The 12,894-nt window shown below is 39.3% G+C and overlaps 1 protein-coding gene across 7 annotated transcripts in view; it reads right to left on the reverse strand.

Moving 5' to 3' along the window:
• ATXN7 (ataxin 7) overlaps positions 1–12,894 on the reverse strand; it is a 178,071-nt gene that overhangs the window by 151,688 nt on the left and 13,489 nt on the right. For 2 of the 7 annotated variants that reach the window (XM_060202974.1, XM_060202972.1), the window contains exon 2: positions 4,400–4,533. The exons of 3 other annotated variants lie outside the window; for them this stretch is intronic. The gene's annotated coding sequence lies outside the window, so the exon portion shown is untranslated. Of the gene's footprint in view, positions 1–979; positions 1,538–2,283; positions 2,379–4,399; positions 4,534–12,894 lie in introns of those variants that run through there. 2 more of the 7 variants (XM_060202975.1, XM_060202977.1) reach the window with 2 other exon arrangements.

A 12,894-nucleotide genomic window follows, 5' to 3' on the forward strand; every position in this document is an offset into this window, starting at 1 on the left:
TCCAAAAACTCTAGCCCGGGATTCCAGGATATATTTTAGTCCCTGTAGTCAGTCCAAAGGCTTTCCTGAACCCCCTCTATGGAACTCATCACCCAGAGTCTTAACATTTTTAAAGGGGTTTCCACTTATGACAACTTCTATGTACTTATATACATTTAGTTCCTCTCCTTTCTCCAAAGAGTTCAACTGAGCCATCCCTCACTCTCTCTCTCTTTTTTTTTTCAGGGTTATTGCTGGAACTTGGTGCCTGCACTATAAGTCCACTGCTTCTGTGGCCCTTTCTCTTAATTCTTTTTGGATGGGACAGAGAGAAATTGAGAGGGGAGGGGAAGGGAAGATAGAGAGGGAGAAAGACACCTGCAGACTTGCTTCACCGCTTGTGAAGTGACCCGCCTGCAGGTGGAGAGCTGGGGCTTGAACTGGGATCCTTGTGCTTTGTACTGTATGTGCTTAACGAGGTGCACCACCACCTGCCCCCTCTCCCCCTCACTCTCTTTGCCATTTCAACATGACATGATTGCATGGCTCTCTTAACTCAAGTCCTGTCGTTCCCAGTCTTCACTAAGATTAAATGCCTCCGCCCTTTCTTAGCTGACTGTGTGTGGTGTATGTGTGTGTGTCTGTAGAATATTACTTCATCATTAATCTAAGAAAGAAATAAAATATAATAAAATTCTCAGTATTCTTCATTTTAAGACTGCTAAATCATTAGTCAGCCCTTGTTTCGTAGGCTATATAAAAAAAGTATAGGTCTGAGTGGGGGTATATAGCATAATGGTTATGCAAAGAGACTCTCATGCCTGAGGCTCCAATGCCCCAGGTTCAGTCCCCTGCACCACCATAAACCATAGCTGAGCAGTGCTCTGGTTAAAAAAATAAAAAAATTGGGAGTCGGGCAGTAGCACAGCGAGTTAAGCACACATGGCGCAAAGCGCAAGGGCTGGCATAAGGATCTGGGTTCGAGCCCTGGGCTCCCCACCTGAAGGAGGTGGCTCTGCAAGCAGTGAAGCAGGTCTGCAGTGTGTATCTTTCACTCCTCCTCTCTGTCTTCTCCTCTGCTCTCCATTTCTCTCTGTCCTATTCAACAACAACAGCTATGACAACAATAACAACTATAATAAGCACAACAATAAGGGCAACAAAATGGGAAGATTAGCCTCCAGGAGCAGTGGATTCGTAGTGCAGGCACCAAGCCCCAGCAATAACCCTGGAGGAAAAAAAAATAAGAAAATTAAAATAAAAGTACAGATCTTATAAAAACATAGGACAATAGTAGGTAGCAGCAGTTGGCATTTCCTAATCACCTGATATGTTCCCAGTATTAACACACTGAAAACACTTTACAATCTCAGTCTTTCCAAGTTTGCGATGCAGGATCTTTTACAGAACTTCTCCAACATGGGGAAAATGGGGACTAGAGATGAGGGCAATAAGGGACAGAACCAAGGCACTGCCCCAGGACAACCCCTACCTCTGCACCTCCACACTTTTCTTCCTATAATGCTGAACTCATTTCTTCCCCCCTTCAATTCACAACCTGCCTTAAATCCAGCAGTGATGAATCTTCCTTCTTCAGGTCATCACACCCACTTCCCTAAGTGGGCTTATAAGCGATAAGGTCTGCCAACAGTTCATCCTTGTATCCCCAGGGTCAAACATTTGTAAAAAATGCCTACTGAACAGAACTGGATTAAATGGAACTACCAGCCCTGACATCTACCAATCCACTCAGGCTAATACGTGCCTGGGGTGGGATGTTCTTGCTGTGCTAAGAACTTGCAATTAGATCTGAGCAATAACAATAGTTCTGACATTTACCCTTACTCTTCACAGCCAAAATCACATGCGGATCTCAGTGCTAAGGAATTGGAAAGAGGAAGAAGTAAATTAAACTCTGGTCCTCCTATTATTCTCTTAGTAGGGGAATATAAAGTCTGTGGAGCTGACTGGAAAGGAGGGGAGCCTGGAGTTTCAGAGAAGGTTACTCCACAAATATTCTGCCAGGAGAATATTAATCTCCTACTATTGGCTTAGGGTTATAGAATTCTAAAATTCATATTCTAAAGTATAATCAGTTGAGTCATTCTTTGCTAATCTTGCAGAGTCCTTTAGGAAAGATATCAAATAAATGAACAGGTAGCAAGCATTTAGCTTATGAACACTACCAATAAGAATAGCTTTTACTGTTTACTCTGGTCCAGATCCTGGGCTAAGTAATTTAAATGCACTGTCTTGTATAATCCTCACCCACAATCATATGAAAAATGTTTATAGAGTGCTGACCTAGTGTAGTGGCTCTGAACAAGGGCCTTCAAGCTTGAGGCAACAGAGCTTCAGGTTTAAACCCGTCTCACCAGAAACCAGAGGTTCACAACTCTGGTAAAACAAAAAACAAAAAACTTTGGGGGTCAGGTGGTGATGCACCTGGTTAAGCACCCACATTTCAGTGCACAAGGACCCAGGTTCAAGCCCTTGGTCCCCACCTGCAGGGGGAAAGCTTCACAAGTGGTGGAGCAGGGCTTCAAGTCTCTCTCTCTCTCTCTCTCTATCTCCCTCTCCCTCTCCTCCTCCCCCTCTCCCTCCCTCCCTATTTCCTCTTGCCTTCTCAATTTCTGTGTTCAATAATAAATAAATAATTAAAAATACTTCTAAGATATAAAATGGAAGTCTAGTTAAATAACTTTCCCAGTGTCACTACTATATTGTTTCCAGTAAAGGGAGTTTGTATAAGTTTGATTTAAAATGTTTGCAGATTTTTTTTGCCCTAACCTTCCTCAAAAAAAAAAAAAGTCATGAAAGGGTAGGTAAGCAATCTAGTATACATTTAAATTTCTTCTCTCTAGTATTTTTATTTATTATTGGATAGAGACAGATAAATTGAGAAAAGAGAGGGAAAGAGACAGAGAGACACCTCAAGCCCTGTTTCACTGCTCATTAAGCTTTCCCCCTACAAGTGGGGACTAGGGGCTTGAACCTGGGTCCTTGAGCACTATAATATGTGCACTTAACCAGGTATGCCACTGCGTGGCCCTTTAACTTTCTTCTCTAAAAGATCCAAGGAAAATTCCTATCCTTTTATTACGTTCTAAATATAATTTGTGACCCAGAGAATGTTTGTCCTCACCTATATCCTATTTCTTAAAATCTTATTTCCAAAAGCTCATCTTTGCAGAAAGTCTAAAAGCTCATCAAAAATTCCCAATAATCACTGCAGTAAGGGGCAACTTTATTTGAGTCTTAAAAATGTGAAGAGAATGGTTGGTTGCCACTTCTAGGCTTGATGCATACAAACCTTCATGCCAAGATGATTCAGTTTTTTATACCTTCTGCTAGTCAAATGGTGGGCAGCACAGTAAGGTGGGCAGAGCCACAAAAATTGACCCCTTACATGACTAGGTAAGTGACAAATCTTTAAAAAAAAAAAAAAAAAGGTCTTAAATCTCTATATTCTTTGTCATTTAACATATTGATATACAAATCAACAGATATTCTTTAAATTACCTTATATGTAAATGAGCATGATACTTTACATATAATGAGCGTGTGTGTTTATGTGTATACATCTTTTTTAAATTTCTTTATTGGGGGATTAATGTTTTACATTTGACAGAAAATACAATAGTTTGTACTTGCATAACATTTCTCAGTTTTCCACATAACAATACAACCCCCTCTAGATCCTGTCATCCTTTTCTGACCTGTACTCTCCCCTTCACCCACCCCAGAGTCTTTTACTTTGGTGCAATAAATGTATGTACATCTTAATAGAAATTTATACTATGTATAGGCTATTTTTTGAGCAATGGACTTCTTAAATCAGACAAAGAAAACTGACTTATGTACTATAATGAGTTACTTAGAAAGCTGCTTAATTTAGATCCATCACTTAATGACTATCATCAATATAAGCCTTCATTATTGTAATTACACATGAATGTACATAAACATCTCAGCACAGAGCTTGTTATACATATGATAATCAATGAATGAGTGTTTCCTCCTCCATCCCAATAGCAAGTACAATACATGCTGCTTGAAGCACACAAAGACAACAAAAGGAGAAATGTTAAGTGAGTTAAGTAGAGGTTGATTTTAATTACAAAGATTACTTTCCTGTCTAGGAAGAAGACTATCTAAAATGTTTGGTGCAAGAGGCAAATAAAGATCAATTTCCAGTTACAAGATTATGCTAATCATAAAAATCTGTCCTGGCACAACCTTCAGGAATATAAATTCTAGGCAACCCTATGCCTTGGGACGCACTTTCTACTCAGATCTGGCCACATGGGATTCTCTAGTGCCATGGTATCATTATTTGTAGCCAAACACTGGTAATGCATTCCTACAACAACTAGGATTATATATATGACAACTTATCATGGGCCAGGACATAGCTCACCTGGCACAGCACACACATTACCACATGTGAAGACCTGGACTCAAGCTCCTAGCACAACATGGGTGTACAACACATGGCACAGGGGAAGTTCCATGAGCTGTAGAGTGGTGTTGTGGCATCTCTCCTGTTTCTCTCTGTCAGAAATTAAAAGGAGGAGGGTAAAAAGCAATACATCCACATCTAAAAAGGCTAAGCAATACATCCACATCTAAAAAGGCTTGTACTTCAGAGGCTGCCAGCCCTCATCTATCCACAGGACTCCTTTTTCTACTCAAGACATTCAGAGAATCTTATTAACTGAATGCAGAGACTGGTTTCACATCGTGACATTTCACACTAACCACATACAGACAATCTGCGACATGATTTTTACATTAGCTAATTAATGTAAAGATTTCAGCTGCTGATCATTTAAATACAGTGCTTCAAAATGTCTTCATTGAAGAGTTCTTTCCGGATGAAATGAAATGTGAATCTGGATCAGTTATTTTATTTGGTATAATTAAAATAAAAATTTGAACATATTACTCCTGCTCAGTCACCAACTGAAATTTCTACTTTGTTGATAGGGTGGATTTTTCCTGGGGTAATTTTCTCTTTAACTTCATGGTACTATCCTTAATAGTAGGCAATAAAATTCATATTATAATCACCTGTTATACGGTACATACAATTCAAACTGCTATTCACATATAGTAACACAGCATATGGAATACCCAAGCTAGAAAAGTATAGGTTTGAAAATTAATGACTTAAAGCCACTTATTTTTAAAACAAATATTCTTTTAAAAAATTTACCATGGGGGTCAGGCAGTGGTACACCTGGCTGAGTGCACGTTATAATGTGCAAGGACCCTGGTTCAAGCCCCTGGACCCCACTGGCAAGGGGGATGGAAGCTTCACACACGTTGAAACAGTATTGTAGGTATCTCTCATTCTCTCCCTCTCTACCTTTCCCTCTACCTCTTCTTTCCCTCTCAACTTCTCTGTCTCTATAACAAGGATAAAATAAAATAAAATATTAAAAAAACATTATTTTTTACCACAAATATTACTTTGGAAAAAAAAAAGGATAAGAAACAAAGAGGGAGGGAGTCAGGCTGTAGCGCAGCGGGTTAAGCGCAGGTGGCGCTAAACTCAAGGACCCGGCGTCAGGATCCGGGTTCGAGCCCCCGGCTCCCCACCTGCAGGCAGGTCCCTTCATAGGCAGTGAAGCAGGTCTGCAGGTGTCTGTCTTTCTCTCCCCCTCTCTGTCTTCCCCTCCTCTCTCCATTTCTCTCTGTCCTATCCAACAACAATGACATCAATAATAACTACAACAACAAAACAACAAGGGCAACAAAAGGGAATAAATAAATAAAATAAAATAAAATAATTTTAAAAAAAAAGAAACAAAGAGGGAGAGGAGAGACACCACAGTCCTGTTCCACCACTTGTGAAGCTTCTTCCCCTTTCTATGGTGCTTCCAAGTGGCAACTGTGAACTTGAACTCAAGTTCTTATACATGTCAAAGTGTGTGCTCTTCTAAATGGCCCTTGAAAATAAAATTATTGTTAAAATTCTGAGTGAAATAACTAATCTCAAAAGATCACATTTATGTAACATTCTCCAAATGACAAAATTATAGAACTGAAGAAAAGATTAGTGGTTGCCAGTAATGACTGTGACGACAAAGGAATAAATAGCATATGGCAGTAGTTACAGTATCTACACCAAAGATAAAATTATTTTATACTAATGTCAAATTTCAGATTTTAATGCTACACTACAATTAATTAAGAAGTCAACAGGAGAAACTGAATGGAGAGTAATCAGGATCTCTATGCACTGTTCTCTCAACTTTCTGAGTAGCTATAATTATTTAAAAATGAAAAGTTAAAAATAGCTAGAGTATGTTGGATCAGAAACATATTTTACAACTAATTCCTTTAGCTTGGAAGATAAAGTAATACCTAAACCTATGCAAATACATTTTATCACCCAACTTTACACTTTGTGTAAAAGTGAACTATGAGCCTCTTTATAGAACAGAAATGGAGGTTTTAGAATAGGTTTGGCTACCAGGATTTTGATTCTAACAATGTTATTAACATGAACTGCTCTGGCAACCAATGTTTAACAGTCTTAAAAGAGTACAGCATCCTATATGCTTTAAAAAAACAAACTATGTATTAGAGACTTATTATATCTTAAGATATGTAAAATATTGTCATTCAAAGTGAGGTGTGTAACAGCATACTTTAAACACAATTTAAAGATAAAAGCATTTTTTAAATTTCTGTATATGAATCAAGACCCTACTGAGCACACAATTATATGTAATTTGCAAAATACATTGGACTTACATCATTGCCAAAGCAGATTTTTAAAATACATACACATGGAAATTGCTTCTATAATTTTAGCACCTCTCTGGCTACATTAATATAAATTGCTCCAAAATGCAATTAATAAATTAGAATACCAGAAGTTGGGAGGTGCAAATTAAACAAAGTTAGCATAAACTCTTTTCACTAGGGTTGAAATCTTTTTCACTAGATAGCAATCTTTTTTTTTTTTAATCACTGATTAAAATGTAACATTCAAAACAAAAACATCAAAAACAAGATTCCCTCTACCTCATACCTAAGCTGGCTCAACACTAGTTCATCATGACTTGGAATCTAAAGAGAAATTTGGCAGCACTTCATAAATACCTTCCTGTTCACTCTTTTTTATGGTGATGCAATTTGACCTACATTTCTGGTGCTCATTGAAACTTCGTAGGAGGGGGACGAGGGGAGTTTTTCATTTCTCTTACCCTCTGATTAACTAGGACAGCAAATGCCACTCAAGGGATTGCTACTGGGCAGAAGCAAAGGGGGAAAAAAAGTCATGCCAGTAGGAAATTCCACGGGAGAACATTTAGAAATACTGCATTCTCTGATTCTGCAAGCCGTGTCATGGTTTCCCAAGACAACAGTAAGAAAAAGTTGCCCCACTTCACACCATAAGTACCTCAGAACACCAAGGATGGTTTTTATTAATTTCAGGATTCCAGTATGATGGAAATTGAATTTGAAGGATAGATTCTCATCCCTGCCTTTGTCTTTTTAAAACAACTTTAAATGTTATGATGTTATTAAGATTATAGAGAAGTTGTAAAGAGTATACAGAGCTCTTACGCACCTCATACCTGGTTTCCCCTGTTGGTGACTTGTTACATTAGAATGCTATATCTCTTACTACAAAAGCACTAATTTTGACAGGATATAAAGTGAAGTGTATACCTACTCATATTTCTTTCATTTTTTGCCCTGTCCTTTTTCTGTTCCAGCGTCTTATCCAGAATGTCACATTACATTTAGTTGTCATGCTTTACTCCTCTAGTCTGTGACAATTTCTCAAGACTTTTGCTTTTTTGATGAATTTGACAACAGTTTTGAGGATTAATGATTATACTGCAATGTCTTCAATGGTTTATTCAAGTTAATGTTGGCGTCACTTTGCTCTGCCATTCTGGAATGCCTATAGATATATAGGTGTACACACACAATGAGGTAGAGAGAGAGTAAAAAAGACCACAGCACAGAGCTTCTTTCAATGTGGTGGGGGCTAGGCTTGAACCTGGGTCACACACATGGCAAAACAGCACAGTATCCAAATGAGCTACTTTGTGGGCCAGGTGGTGGTGCACTGGGTTAAGCACATATGGTGCAAAGCACCAGGACCAGAATATCCCAGTTCGAGCTCCCGGCTCCCCATCTATAGGGGGGTCACTTTGCAAGTGGTGATGAAGGTCTGCAGGTGCCTATCTTTCTTTCCCCCTCTCTGTATTCCCGTTCTCTCTCAATTTCTCTCTGCCCTATCCAACAATAACAACATGGGCAACAGAATGGAAAAAATGGCCTCCAGGAGCATTGGATTTGTAGTGCAGGCACCAAGCCCCAGCAATAACCCTTGAGGCAAAAAAACAAACAAACAAACAAACAATTTTGCTGGTCCCAGAATGACTTTTCCAGACAGAGACAGAGACAAAGAGAATGAAAGAAACCACAGAAATGAAGCTTCTTCCCATGTTGTGGGGTCTGGTTGGGAACGTGGATGGGACATATTGCCATATACAAGCAAGCACACTAACCAAGTGAGTTATTCTGCTAGCTCATGGGTACACTTAAGTATTCATAATAGGCTGGTCATCTAACTGAGGTCATGTTTGCCAGGATTGTTCACCCTTCATTTACTTTATATGCTTTACCCTTTATATACTGTGCTCCTGAATGTCCATATGCACAGCTTACATTAAAGGTAGGGGTAGTTATGGCCAATTCTTTTCAGATTATTGACATAAATCTTCTGGAATTTGTTTACATGGGATATTTACCTATTCTTTCACATTTTCCTACCTATTTAATCATTTATTTATAATAGCATATACCATCAGTATTATTTGCATTCTGTATTATATTAGCATTTATTTAACTATACTATATGCATATTTATTTCACTCTACCATATGTACCATGTAATTATGCCTATTTTACACTTTGTATTATATTATACTACTATATTATTCAATTACCTAAGTTGTCCCAACTCTGACCACTAGGGGCTCTTTCTGTTAACTTCTGTTCCCTTTTGGCAAACCCTGTAATTGCAATGTTCAGCACTTTCTCGTTTTCTGGCATCAGAAGGTGCTAAAAGCTCATTATATTTGTCCCCTAGCCCAGTTCTAGAATTAAATCATGCCTGGTTCATTTCATTAGGTAGGTCTACATGAACTACTTCTATAGCAAATCAACACAAGATTTTCCTTTTAGTATCTTTCTGTAGCATAATTATAACATGCTAAATCATGAAAAGGATGCGTAAGCAATCAAACTGTAAACTAACTGAACAGCTTCCCATTTTTATTTGTCCACAAGATGCCTTATCATAGTGAAGTCCCTCCAGGGGGAAAAAAAATCAAGTTTTTCTTTTTCTGGTATACGTGTGTGTGTGTGGGCGGGGGGGGGGGGGGGATGTGGATGCTTGCCATGTTATGCAATAAGGTTCCTTTTCATCCACCATTACCATCGAATGGCAATTTCTTTTCCTTTTTCTTGGGAAGGTTTCACTGCCAAGGTTTCACTACTACAAGCTAATTTTTTCAGACAGAGACAAAGGGAGAGATGGAAAGACAACACAGACCTAAAGCTTCCCCTAGTGCAGTAGGAGCTGGGCTGGAACATGTGCATGATAAAACAGGCACACTGGTAGAGATAGGAAATAGTACTAATAATACTAGCTAACATAGCTGGAAAGGGTTGGTGTGTGTGTGTGTGTGTGTGTGTGTGTGTGTGTGTGTGTGTGTGTGTGTGTGTCTGGCACCATGTGGATATTACACAGCAAGCCTATGAGTTAGATATTTTAATTGTCTCTAATTTCCAAACAAGAAATAAAAGCTAGAAAGGTGAACTAGCTTGTGTAAAATGTCAACTCATTTGAGTTAAGTAATCCATTATTACAGAGAAACAGTAACAGGGTGCAGGCAACTCTATGGATTGGTCCTATAATCTCTCTCTGTGTGTCCTCCTTTTTTCTCTTTAAAGAATGGAAAACAAAAACCAGCCTAGGTGGTCTCTAAACAGTGACAATACATATACACGAGGCCCTGGGTTCATTTCCTGGTTTCCATAAAAAAATAAGGAAGAAAAAAAAAAAATATATATATATATATATATACACAATAACATCCAAATAACAACAACAACAAACCCAGAATATATAAATCCACATCTTCCTTCATAATGTTGATGCCTTTTCAAATACTATGTATTGGGTGCAACAACAGAGTGAAAGAATCAGCAAAAAGCTTTCTCTGCTACACAGATGTAAACTAAGAAAGATTTTAGACAATGCCACACCAAAAAAGGCACTCCAAATGTGATCTCCTTGCAAATGTTTTCTTTTCTTTTCTTTTCTTTTCTTTTCTTTTCTTTTTTTTTTTTTTAACCAGAGCACTGCTCAGCTCTGGCTTATGGTAGTGCAAGGGATTGAACCTAGGATTTAGGAGCCTCAGGCACGAGAGAGTTTCTTTGCATAAACATTATGCAAAGAAAACCCACCAAGTTTTCTCTACAGTGTTTAGTGGAAAGTTGCAACTCCTAGACCCTCAATGCTCTTCATTTTCTGGGCTCTGTCAGTGCCTCAGAGCTGCATACCAGGCTACTTCTGAAGATAGCTAGTCTTCTCATCTACATGGAATTAAAGCCATACTCTGACTTCCTAAACCTGATTTAAGAGATTCCCAGCTGGCCTCCTTGTGAACATCAACATTCCCAGTAAAGTCATACATACCATTCAAGTATCAAGGACCCTCTCCCCTAGTCCAGTGCTTTTACTTAAAGCCATGGAGAAATACACCAACTTTTGGAATTAAAACAGGCGAGGCTCAAATTTTCTATTTACAAACCATATTATCTCAAGTAAGTCATCATTTTGCTGAGAATTAATTGAGGATGTAACACAGGTAAACCACAACACCTGTGATTTGCTAAGTGCCTTTTTGGTTTTTTTTAAACTTTATTTAATTTATTTTTATATTTATTCCCTTTTGTTGCCCTTGTTGTAGCAATTATAGTTGTTGTTACTGATGTCTTTGTTGTTGGATAGGACAGAGAGAAATGGAGAAAGATGGGGAGATAGAGACAGGGAAGCAACTTGTGAAGCGACTCCCCTGCAGGTGGGGAGCCAGGGGCTCGAACCGGGATCCTTATGCCAGTCCTTGTGCTTTGTACCACTTGTGCTTAACCGGCTGTGCTACCACCTGACTCACTGCTAAGTGCCTTTATCATCATTATCCCCTCTTTACATACAGGTTGACACTTAATGCAGTGAGAAATCAAAGGTCACAGAACTGCTGCAGCTCCTGGAGCCAGTTTGTTTTACAATTCTTTACTGAGCAGCATTATTAAGCACTTTGAAACATGTTGGCAAGGCCACAGCTATGATACAAACAGACATGCCTCCTACTTTCAAAGTGCTTTCATTCTGAGAAGATAGGCAACAAACTTTTCCACAAATAAATTGAAAGACTTGATTAAAAGCAAAGTGCTTGAGAGAAAGTAACAAGATCAATGCATTGTGTTGAAAGGTTAAAAACAGCTTTTGGGAAGAGGTGGCAATTACATTGGGATCAGGAGGTAGAAGGGGTATTTGGAGATGATGGTGGCAACAAGCACTCAAGGCAAGAGGAATTTCCAGAGGAAAGATTCTGAGGCACCCTGGTAAGTCTGAAGGACTAAGGCAAAAGCACCTGCATAAGTGAGACATGTAGGCAGGGTCAGACCAGAGAACACTGGAGAGAAAAGTTAAGGATATTGGATGCAATCCATCTGTGATATGGTAGGAAGGCCCTGAAGAAAACAGTAGTGAAGGACACACTGTAGCTCCTGCACCCCTAAAGTCAAGGTCATTTTTAATGTATTTAATGTTTACTTTTTTTTTTAAATTTGATAGGACAGAGAGAAGTTGAGAGGGGAGGGGAGATAGAGACACCTGCAGCACTGCTTCGCCACTTCTGAAGCTTCCCCTACAGGTGAGGACTGGGGATTTGAACCTGGGTCCTTACACATAGCAACATGTGTTCTCAACCAAGTGTGCCACTGCCCAGCCACCTATTTGGTATCTTTTTATTATCCATACTTCTTTTTTAATATTTATTCCCTTTTATTGTCCTTATTTTATTGTTGTAGTTATTACTGATGTCGTCGTTGTTGGATAGGACAGAGAGAAATGGAGAGAGGAGGGGAAGACAGAGAGGAGGAGAGAGAAAGATAGACACCTGCAGACCTGCTTCACTGCCTGTGAAGCGACTCCCCTGCAGATGGGGAGCCGGGGGCTTGAACTGGGATCCTTATTCCGGTCCTTGCGCTTCGCGCCACATGTGCTTAACCCACTGCGCTACTGCCCGACTCCCTATCATCCATACTTCTAAGGCATGGCAACTATTGGCTATTGATAAATATTTGTAAACTAGACAAAAGATTCTCTAATAAAGATTAAACCCCTCTCCCTCTTTTTATTCCCTCAACAGGGTTAGGGAACCTTTTTTCACCCAGGGGCCATTTGGGTATTTATAACATCACTTGTGAGCCATCCAAAATTATTAACTTAAAAATTAGCACTTTGGGCTGGTTGATGGTGCACCCGGTTGAGTGGACATGTTACCATGTGCAAGGACCCAGGTTCAAATCCTGCAGTCCCCACCTGCAGGGGGGAAGCTTTACAAGTGGTGAAGCACTGCTGCAGTGCTCTCTCTCTCCCTGTGTCCCCCTTCTCTCTCAATTTCTGTCTCTATCCAATAAATACATAAATAAAATATTCTTAATATTAACACTTGATGTCACTATGGGAAAAGGACCTAGATCTACGGAATTTTGAGTTCCTGTAGTTGCCCTGGAAGGACCAGACCAAATAATTTCAGTGGCTGCCTAAAGCTCATAAGCCAAGCATTCCCCTCACCAGAAGTGATG

This window comes from Erinaceus europaeus, chromosome 12 (genome assembly GCF_950295315.1).
Source record: "Erinaceus europaeus chromosome 12, mEriEur2.1, whole genome shotgun sequence".
NCBI lineage: Eukaryota > Metazoa > Chordata > Mammalia > Eulipotyphla > Erinaceidae > Erinaceus > Erinaceus europaeus.